We start from the raw sequence: 11,830 nt of genomic DNA, 5'->3' as shown, positions 1-11,830 counted from the left end.
CCTTGTACATAAAACAAAACATGGATCAAATTTGTCTCTGAAATAACCCTTGGGCACTCAGTGTTACACAAAGATTAATTTGGTTTAATAATTCAAAATTAGAAGCCATATTTTTCATTTTAAAATATGCTTGCATTTCTTTCTCCGTGACAGAAGAAAACAGCATAGGGACCCCAACAGGAAACCATAGCTAGCTAGATAGATGAGAGAGATCATTGGAACAGTCAGTCTTAGGGAGAGACTCAAACATTTTAACATTTGGGTGTTTTCTTCAGCAACAAGTTATCTGTTTTCTTCATAATTTTTATGTGAATTGCACAAAATGCAAACAGTGAATACCAATAAAATAAATACAGATAATAATGTTTAAAAAGTAAAGTTTAATGTGATAATATACTACTATGTCCCCCCTTTTTAAAAAAGATTGTAACCAAAATTGAGCACATTTCCTTATGATGAGAGTATGACATTATATAATTTATATATTATTTCCATATTACCTAATCTCAATGTCTTAATACTAATATATTATGATATAAAACTTACTGAGGACAGTGCAAAATTCAGGAGAACTAGAGCCCTGCAAATCCACGGATATCCCCTTTATATCCGAGGATGCAGTTGTATTATCCACCATGTTTGCCAATCAGATGCTGATACAATGAGATTCCTGCGTGTACTTCCAAGAGACACAAAGCCCCCATCCTCAAAGAGAGAAGTGTCACATAGACCAACTCACAGCAAAGTCCACCCCTCCCCGTAGAAACAGACAAAATATTTCCTCCCCACCTCCTGCCCTGCCCCTAGGGTGACCAGATGTCCCGATTTTATAGGGACAGTCCCGATTTTGAGGGCTTTTTCTTATATAGGCACCTATTACTCGCTACCCCCTGTCCTGATTTATTACACTTACTATCTGGTCACCCTACCTGCCCCGTATACAGAGAAAGGAGAAGTGATACAGATCAAGACAAGCAGCAAAATCCCTCATGCTCCTATTGGTGATCACTGCTCCAAGGCAGAGGGCAGAAGCAGCACACGGCAGTAGGGGGAGAGACAGCTGAACTGCCTGGCAATTGATAGCCTTCTGGGCAGCTCTGCACAGGGAACTTAGGGGAACTGATTGAGGAGCTGCCGGTCCACCCTGCTTCCAAGCCCCCACCAGCTAGCTCCAACAGGCTGCTCTTCCTGCAAGCAGTGGACAAAGCAGGCGGCTGCCAAATAACATTATAGGGGAGAATTGCGCAACTTTAAACGAGCATGTTCTCTAATAGATCAGTGACGTAACAACGAAACAATGCAACAACATTAACCAGGAGGACGTTAAGTGAAGAGTTACTGTACAATATATTTAACATAGAAATTATATTAAAGAGAAGATAAATATAACATAACAGGGTAAAACACTATTCTCAGGATCACCAGTGACCCTACTTATAATTTCCCCAGTCACGTGACCTAATATAGCAAATGTAAAATTAGTGTCCCATTGGTATGTGTACTTTCTAGGGTGCCTGGCTGACCTGTGACCACGATATCGTCTGTGCAGCAGTAGACTCACAAGTGGGATAAGGTGGTAAATCCTTCCACAAATTTAGTAAGGCACCAGCTAATAAAATCCCCAAACCGTTACCCTCTGGCTTGAGAACAAAGTTCAGGATGTGAGGGGTCTTCCAAACAATTTTCCTGACTAGCTAACTAAAAGATGGTGACTCACAACTCTGTAATGGATCTTCAGGTTCAGAGATGGCTCTGGGCTCCTCAGTCACTGCAGAGGGCTGACGATTGCTGCTGGCAGGTGTCCTCTTCATGCAGGAGTCAGGCTGCTTCTGGTGCCAGAATTTCCCCTCACCACCAACGGGTGCAGGGCTCAAGGTGCAGCTTACAAATCTATACTAAACTCCTAATCTCCCACCCCAGTGCTCAGACCCACTCACAGCAGGTGGGCAGCCCTGGACTAGCAGCCAGAGCAGTGGTGCCATGTGGTGATTGATCTCACCTAGAGAGCTGGAAGCTTAACTCAGTCTGGCTGGGGGAAATTTTCCCAACAAAGCTCTACACAGTGAGAGTCACCTTGGAGCAGGAAAGGCTCAAGCTGAGGGATCTTGCTGTCGAGTCCCCAGAGGCCAGTTCTCCGGGGGAGCCCTGCATGCAGGCCTGGGACTCACCAGTGCCCCACACAGCAAGTCCTGCCCTTGCCCTGGCTGGCTCCAGACTGGCTTCTCCCACCCCTGAGCCCCCAGGGAAGGGCTTCTCACTCCCTATTGGTCAGGCTGGCTCTTCTTCCTGGGCTTTCACTTGTCAATCATTTGAGTCTGCCCCTTCCTCTGAGCAGGCACACCAGCCATCTTTCCCCAAACCAAGAGGGACCCGTGTTGTTCTAAATAGTGGCTCTCCTCTCTCCCTCTTGGCTGCTGAGCAGACTCTGAGTCTGCCCTTGGGTCCCACTTCCTCCAGGACAGTGTGCCTCTCCCTGAGCTACCAGCACACAGAGCCCCAGGAATCTAGGTAAGCTCCTTGGGATTTCTACAGCATGGCGGCAGTCCCAGCCATGGTGAGTACAGCCTTGGACATTGGGGGGATTGGCGATATGAGGAGGGATAGCTCACAGGCATGAGTTTATGTGTATAGGGCGACTGAACTGAATACTGGCACCGTTTTCCACAGTCGGTGGTGTTTTTAGCTGATATCTCACTCCTGAGGGTAATAGAGGCTGAAAGTGAACAGCTCCAGCAGGTGTCAGGGTGCCACCAGGACTGTATGATACTTACCTGTGTGTGCTGCAGTGGTAATTGCTGAGTGGTGTGAGAAAGTGTCCTACGGCAATGGAAGAAATAAGACAGCCACCCTCCCCCACAAACCTTCAGCAGAGAATTGCAGGCTACCTGCAGGAAAGTTTCATCAGGATATCGATTCATGGGACATCCCAGTGCATGTAAACAAACAGTTTACAAAAAAACAGAGGCCACCTCTGCTTAACTCTACAGGGGAATGGAAAGCAAATAGGACTGCTACCTCTGTTGGTTATTTAACTACCTCTTCTAGCACAAGTTAAAAAGAGTACATGAACAGATGTGTCCTGCTACTTTGGGGGTTCCAGTCCTGTAATTTCAAAACAAACAGCATACTTGCCAGAGGTTCCTTCCCCTGCATCAAGGTCCTCCATGCTCAGTTGTAGGGACTGGCTGGATTGTGCAGGACTCAAAAACATGTCCTGGCTCACTGAGCTGCTGGATCCCCCAATCACCTGTCCCCCATAATCCTGCTCCTCTTCCTTGTCCACATGCTTGCTGTTCACAGTGGTGGCCTGTGATGACACTGGCTCCTCCAAAGTAACCACAGGCCTCTTGGGGGTAGTGTGGGGTCTCTGCTGAGGATGACATGTAGCTCTTTGTGAAAGCAGCATGTCTGCAGCTCCACACAAGAGTGATTGTCGGCCTCTCTTGCCTTCTGGGACGCTTGCCGCAGCTCCTTGGCTTTCATGTGGCACTGCTGCAGGTCTGTCTTGTAGTTCTTCTCCTCCATGCCCTGGGCAATCTGTTCATAGATGTTGATGTTTCTGTGTCCGGATCGGAGCTGTGCCTGCACAGCCTCTTCTCCCCGCAGACCAGGAGATCCAACACCTCCTGTGTACACCAGGCAGGAGTGTATCTGCAGTGTGGGGCAGGCATGGTCAGCTGGGCAGTTGTTAGCTGTGCTTGAGAGTTGCTAGGTGAGCTAGACAACCAGGAAACGGAATTTCAAAAATTCAGGGGACTTTAAAGGGGACTGGGGAGGGGCAGTTTCATGTGTTCCTGGCCGCTGGCAGCGGAGTTCAAAACAGTGGCCAGAGCGGTCAAGAAGGGGCATTTTGGAACACTTCCTGTCATGCAGTTATAGATCACAATATTTAAAGCAAACATTTACACCACAAACAAGTAATAAGCTAGCTAACTATAGGCTCCCAAGTTGTAGTCATTTTATCCAACATAGCACTCACTTGGGTTAACAAAATCCACTGAGATGATCATTACAGTTTTCAGTTTCCATGTGGCCTCTCTTAAAACAACCAACCACCCAAAAAAGCAAAGACAATTCCAGACAAAAATAACAAAACATTAAAGTGCCAAATTCTCCCTGGTGCAAATTGGCATCGCTCCATTGATTACATCAGCAAAGAATATGGTCCCAAATCCATTAAGTCAAAACAACTTTATTAGAATGCTGTGGTTATGAAAAAAAATGAAAGTGAGGAAATTCATAATTAAGGTTCTTCAGCCAACTGTACTTTGATGCTAATTGTTATTTGTAATATCTATTGTAAATAGTTAATGTTTTCTGATCTATTTTTCATCTAGCTGGGATATATTAATGGAAAAAAGCTGCCTTATTTTGTTGTGGAGTTGGCTTATGTTGTTGGAGTTATTGGAAGTTTACGTAGTGTCACTGGAGTTCATGCCTACACTGCATCTGATAATGTCTCTTAAATGTTCTTTTGTGGAGTTTCAAATACTAAAGGATTGTTATTCACTCTGAGAAAATTGTCCGAGGAGTCTCTCAAATGTGCACAGTAATAGTTTTCCTCACCACCACCTCACAATAAACAGGAGACTCAGACAAAGTTACAGAAAAGAAAATGTCTAGAGAAAAATTGCTTTGTTCCTACTAGCTGAAGCCTCTGCTATCCGATCCCCATAGCTGTATGCAATTCAGCTGTACTGATTTTATAAAAAATATTTCTATCAGTGCTTCTTGAGAAAAGGTCGTTCAAAATGGACCATTTGTGGGCCTTTATGTTGTGCTGATAACTTCTGTTAGTCACTCAGATCCCTGGTGAGAGGGGGTGTGAGTATTTAGATAGAAAATGTGAAATGATCATGGGGGTTGAATGTTTGTTTTGGGCTTTCTCAAAAATCATGGACTGCTGGAGATCTGAGCCTCAGCCGCCTCCAGTTACTGGAACCAGAGCTTTTGCTAACCCATAAGTTCCTTTTCATAGCAACAGGCATAATTACCCATCATGCCCACCGAGGGCCAGGGCAAATGGCAGTAATATTGATTTTTCTCTTTCACACACACCAGTCACAGTTTGGGCCTTGTTCAGAGGCATCCACCTTCACAGCCTTAGAGAAACCATGGGTAGTTTCTTTCCCCTTCCGTGTCCAAAACTCCTGGCCCAGTTGCGGAACTCTGCAAACCCACATTCCATAGGTGCGCAGCCCCTTTTTATGTGTCCTTGTCACCCGTACTGATAACACATGATACCCTGACAGCCAGCTGGATTCACCCTAGGTTCCACCCTCTTCTTCTCTGCCACCTTTCCAGCCACAGTTCTCTGACTCTCCTCCCCAGAGTCAGTCCCTTGAACTGTGGCCCCTCTTTGCTGGCGATGTCCGCCTCAATGAATTCTTCTGGGAGCTTGACTGCAGCATCTAGGGTGACTGTCTGATGCCTCCTGACCCACCCCCGAGTGTTCTCAGGGATGGGCTGCAGGAGCTGTTATAAAATCATTGCATACATAATCTCACCCACCGTCGGAGCATCTGGCCTCAGTCAGCAGGTAGCCTAGTCCATCAGTTTCTGGGCAAATGCCCTGGGCTGTAAATCCCCCATCCCGCCCGCCTGCCAGTCCATCTAGTGGCCCAAAATTTTTTGCTGATACATTTCAGGGGATAAGCCCACCGGATCTAGGATGGTCACCTTAATCACATCATAATCCTGTGCCTGCTCATCATTTAGAGCCAGGTCAGTCACCTGAGCATTCCCTGTCAAGTAGGGTGTAGCCATAGGGCCCAGGTTCCCGTCTCCCAATCTGCGCTCATAGCTACTCTTTCAAAAGTGACCAAACACGCATTGGAGTCATCTGCAGGCTCATCTTACAGAGGCCTAGCGCCTCTGCCCAGCTGCTGTTCCCTGCCACAGGATTCATCACACCTCGAAGCATCTGCTGCTGTATATCGGCTTGTAGTGACCAGGGCTGGTTCTCAGTATTCTGTCCCACACCCAAGTTCAAGGTCACTCAAACCTGATCCTCAACAGTGATCCTCACCTCTGGGCCTGACAGGTGCTCAGCTAATCTGACAATCAGGCCCAGTCAGTCTTCCTGACTTCAGCTCCTTGAAATTGTAACCCTAATGAGGCAAAAGGGAAGGAATTCTAGAGCATGCCCCCATAAAAGGAAAAGTGACTCCTCTGCAGGTGAGGTCCTTAACATTTGATCTACACTGATATTATAGTGCAGTGTTTCTCAACAGTTGGTCCGTGGACCAGCGCTAGTCCCTGCAATCTCCTTCAAACAGTTTATGAAGACAGCAGACTGGTCCCTGGTATCAAAAAGTTTGAGAAACACAATACAGTGCACCTCTCTTGACACTTTGACCTGGATTCTCTGGTCTAGTAGGGCCACTTTGTGTAGCCTGATACAAAATGGATAGAAAACTATCAGAGGAGGGTCTGCTGCCTTCATCAACAGTGTTTCCCCTTCCCCTTCCATTCTTGATATAAGGGCAGGAAAGCGGCATTTGGTTTGGCTGCAGGAGGCATGATGGAGCAGAGCCTCTATTAATCCTGAGCTGTCGTTGATATAACTTACACCAGTGGCAGAAGTTAGAGTTGGCCCCCTGCTGTTCTAACATTCATGCAGGCTGGTTGGCCAAGGATCAGGGAGCTGCAACACCTTCCCTGAGGCTGCCACTCTCCACTACAAACATAGGTGGGACGTGATGTAGACTCGAGGCCTTTACCTTTATTTGCCAAGATGATACATTGCTGCACTGTAGTCAGATTGGGGCTAGGAACATGAAGTAACTTCAGGAGATCTTGGAAATTCAGACTCAGATGTGTTTATATTGAACCTCCTCGATGACTGGCAAATCCAGGGGATTACATTATAATAAACAAGCTAGATAGGTCAAACTTGCCTTTAGTTAGGCATCTACATCATTATTTTAGTATATTTAAATAAAAATGGCCAGGTTTTCAGTGCTGCTGAGCACTCACAACTCTTATTGACTTCCAGAATAGTTAGCAATGCTCATCTCTTTTGAAAAACGGCTACTTTTATTTTGGTACCTAAATACAAACAAGGGTTGGGCACCCACGTATGAAAATTTTGTCCATGCATGTTTTAAAAAAATTCTTGACAAGAATTGGCAACTGCAGATTTAGTGTTTGTTTCTGCCTAAACAAGTGAGAGAGCGAGCGCGTGCATTCAAATTAACACCTTGACTCTGTAGGAACACCACGCATACTATAGATGCAAAAGATAATTGCACCCAGCGTGCAGGGATGATAAGCAGAGCTTGTAATTTACAAAATATATTTGTAAAGTTAACTGTTTTTCTCTAGTAAATTAGAAAGGTGCATATTATAGCATGGCACTAGCAAGGCTGCAGTCCTGGGGAAAAGTGGTTGTCACCTACTAAGAAAAAAATTCAGATGCTTTTTTTTCTTTTGCACTCATAATTCTAAATTGACTTTGTGTGACATCTCAGGCTGCATGTGTGCAGTCCTCTGTGAGCACAGCTGTCTGCCCTTTCTGAAGAAAACATAGTTTAGAGACAAGGAAATTATAAACAATAGGGTGCTCGGCATGTTCACTATCTCAGTTTTATTGGTGCTTTAATTATGCAGCATGAAGTCAGGCTGGTTCCTTAACCCGCTGAACAGGATGCACAGTGAATGGGAATCCCCGTGAGTACCATTCATTCAGGCTGAGCACTGGGGACAGGATTTGGGCCTGAGTACAGTTATCTAGTTAATCAGACTCTCAAAATTCTTCTGCTCGCTAACATACTATTTGTTGTTCCCCTTCTCATGGAAACACATCACGTCACTGATACACTAGCCAGGAAAGTCACAAATCCATTGCCTCCCCAATGCTAGCCTGTCTCCCTCTCTGCATCGCGTGTAAAACTGAGTAGGAAACCCTGTGAGAAGTTCTCTCATGGGCTTCCCACTATTTCCTCTTTTCATTTTAATGGAAATGGTTTGGGGAGAGCAGTGCTTAATTTGCAGTAAAAGAGGTGCTGGGGCTCAAACAATTAGGTGCCAGGGTGCAAGCATGTTTTTTACTTTCATAACTGAAAGAGGAAGCCAAGAGATGCTGAGGCTACGAACTGCCAAGCCCAGAAGTGCCAAAGCTCAGCCTTGGCACAAATTAAGCACTGGGGAACAACCTTTCTTGTGGAATTTTGACAGTACTAACGGAAAGCAGAGATGCCCACAAAAAATAAATCTAATGAAACCCCAACGTTAGCCAAATATCTTCCAACTTCAAAAAAAGCTTTGATTTGGTTCAGGTGTTGTGTGAGGCTTGAGGGCAAAATGTTTTTACCTGAACAGGTTAGCCTGTCCTCAGGGCCAAATTCTACCCCTTTACAGCCTGTGCAATCCTGTTAACTTGTGTGATGTGTCAGGGCAGAATTGTGCCTAGATTACTAACTAAACAATAGGATTGTTGGGTTGTATTAAATTCTGCGCTCTTGAACAAGTCACCTCATGATGAATTATTCAACTGAGACAAGTCTTCTACTTTTTATGATTATTATTCCAAGTGGGGCTCTACCAGCAGCACATGGATCTTTCAAGATCTTTGGGTCAGTATTTTTTCCAGTCTTTTACTGTGTGTTCGTGTTCGGCTTGGTGAAAAGCAGCTTGGTCATCTGTGTTCTGGTAGTTTGCAAGAAATTGACCAGCCTGAGTGATGTCTATTTGCTGAACCTCACCATCACTGGCCTGCTTTATGTTTTCTCCCCGCCCTTCCTGGCTCATTATGCTTCAGGCCAATGGACTTTTGGAAACACAATATGTAAATTAATATGTGGAATTTACTACATGGGCTTCTTCAGCACCATATTCTTCATAACACAGGTACTTAGCCATCGTCCATGCTGTGTACGCTCTGAAAGTTCGAACAACCCTGCTCAGCATTGTTATAAGCCTCGATGTTTGCGACCATTTTAGCTTCAGTACCAAATATTTTATTTATCCAAGAATTTAATGAAGATGGCATTATGAAATGTGCTTATTACCAGTATAAGAGGACCATTGGAAACTTTTAACCAATTTTGAAGTCAATATATTGGGCTTCTTGATCCCATTTGGTACTCTCATTTTCTGCTACTCTCACGTCTCGTAAAACCTGCAGAGATGCATGAACGAAGCAAGCATAAAGCTGGTTTTTGTTGTTGTAGTTGTGTCTTTCCTCTTCTGGGCACCTTTCAACATTTCACTTTTTCTGGCTTCTTTGTAAAGCCTGCACATCCTAGATGACTGCGAGACGAGCAAAAACCTAGACCTGTCCTTGCAGGTGACTGAAACCATCTCCTTCGTCCACTGCTGCCTGAACCCAGTGATCTACGCTTTTGTGGGTGAAAAGTTCAAGAAATACCTTCATGAAATATTCAGAAAACATGCATGATTCCTGACTTGCAAAGACCACAATGTCTTTCAGAGTCACTATAAGCACCTCTTCCATGAGCACCCAGACCTCGCGTTCTTCTGTTATTGACCCTGTCCTGTAAAATAGAGTGGGCCAAATACAACCATTCAGGGTGCATTTGATGTGATATAATATCAGTGACTTTGAAAGAAAATACTCCAGGCAACTCAGTAAATACATTGCTTCACATTGTAGTTGGGAGGACTTAGCTTTCAATTAAAGTTCTCAGTTATCATAGTAGTGACGCTGGTATAAAAGCTTAGACAATGTTATAATTTCAGTGTCCTTAAATTTATTAATTTGAGCTTCATATATATATAACACACTTCCTTAAAAGGAAGGCTGTTATCAACATTATTATTTTTAATCCTACAGCTCACTCAGGTCCTCGGGGACCTATGGACATGTAACTATCAATTGAATTTATTATCTAGGTTTTGTAATGCAGTAAAATTCCAGTTATCCAAATTCCCTTTATCCAAAAATCCTAACTACCCTAATCTACAGTGTGTCCATCCTGTGGTCTTATGTTAGTTCATCACACACTTAACTGCTCAGTTTGCCTCTTTGAACCTGTAAGCACTAATCAACAGCTTTGTATTTGTATAGCAGTTCTCAATAAAGTTTTTTTTTACTTTTTTTAATAAAGTACAAAGTATTAAGCTAACATCAGCATTACTCCCTCTGTTCCCTGTATTTCTATATTAGTGAAACTGCACCTCAGAATAGCACTTTCATTAATCCATACACCTGGTTGGTCAGAAGTTTCAGATGTTCCCCAAACCACAGATATTTAACACTAATGTATGTAGTCATTGATGGTTTAAAAAAAAAAGTTTCCTGAAGTATCCTGTTTTTTTCCAGTTGAGTTAAAAATCCTCTTTTTTTTAAACATGTATGTTGTTGTGTACACTTACAAACACTACAGTAATAATGCAAGTATGCCTCTACCTTTTTTTATTTTTTATATTAATTTATTTTATTATCATCATGGCAACTTGTAAAAGTAAAGAAAAAGAAAAAAATAATAAAAAAGAAGAAGATAGATAGATATAGGCTATCTATACTACACAACAACACACAACAACTGTTCTTATGGCTCCTGGGCTGGCTCTAGCTGGCTCTGCGAGTCTGAGTTGGATAGCATGGGCCAGCTGCAAGTGTCTATTGCTGTGTGGACATATCCTAAGGCTCTAAAGCCTTAAATATGGTACATATGGCTGGTAGAATCAGCATTTCAATGGCATACTGAACAGTCAATATACACTGCATATCAGTGATACTAAACTTTTAAAAAAGGTAGGGCCACTTTATTTATGTTTCTGTTTTGGTTCATCTCTGTCATCTCCTCTACTGTCTTTCTATTCTCTTTCCTTTCCCAGTTGATTACAAAAAATAGACTGGGTGTTTTAATGCCTTTCTATTTTTTCCTAATTTTTTGCTCCTCAAGCCCCACAGATCACAAGACACCAGGCGCCTCAGGTTGGTGGAACATATATTGGTGGCTCTTTGGTTTATGAAAATCATCAATACCTTGCAGAGAAAACAAAACATGGATCAAATTTGTCTCCAAAATAACCCCCCTCTCCCCAGTGTTACACAAGGATTAATTTGAATAATTCAAAATTAGAAGCTATATTTTTAATTTTAAAATATGCTTGCATTTCTTTCCCTGTGACAGAGAAAAACAGAGAAGGGATGCAAACAGGAAACCATATACATATAAGATCATTGGAACAGTCAGCCTCAGAGAGAGACTCAAACATTTTAACATTTGGGTATTTTCTTCAGCATCAAGTTATCTATTTCCTTTACAATTTTTATGTGAATTGCAACAAATGCAAACAGAGGATAAAAATAAAATAAATACAGATAATAAAGTTTAAAAAGTAAAGTTCAATATGATAATATACTACTGCTATGCCTTCCCTTTTTAAAAAAGATAAGTGACCAAATTTGAACACATTTCCTTATGATGAAAATATGCCATTATATAATGTAATGGCTTTATAATTATCTCAGCTTCTTAATACTAATATATTTTGGTATAAAACTTACTGACTGTGCAAAATTCAGGATAACCAAACACGTTGTGGGCCTGGGTGCCATGGGAACAGATTAAATTTAAACTGGGTAAAGATAAAGCAATGTATATTAACAAATAACCTGTGGAATAAGTGGGTACCTGGTCTGAGCCAATACAGTAAATCCTATGCAACATAGGAAGAATCTTCCTCCTGCCTTCCAATGTTATGAACAGCACCCCCCTTTTAGCACTTTATCCAAAATCCACTGAAACCAATGGAAAGACTCCCATGGATTTGAAGAGCAGCAGGCTTATTTTGCCTTAGAAATAGAGTGGTTGGGCCCATTATTCTCTTCAGATACATGATGTGCATCACCACACAC

At 43.0% G+C, this 11,830-nt stretch overlaps 1 pseudogene; it reads left to right on the top strand.

The window, feature by feature from the left end:
- Positions 1 to 8,481: 8,481 nt before the first annotated feature.
- LOC120397260 lies at positions 8,482 to 9,400 on the top strand (annotated as a pseudogene).
- The last annotated feature ends 2,430 nt before the right edge of the window (positions 9,401 to 11,830 follow it).

Source organism: Mauremys reevesii, linkage group 2 (genome assembly GCF_016161935.1).
Source record: "Mauremys reevesii isolate NIE-2019 linkage group 2, ASM1616193v1, whole genome shotgun sequence".
Taxonomy (NCBI): domain Eukaryota; kingdom Metazoa; phylum Chordata; order Testudines; family Geoemydidae; genus Mauremys; species Mauremys reevesii.
This window is presented reverse-complemented; position numbering and strand designations above follow the sequence as displayed.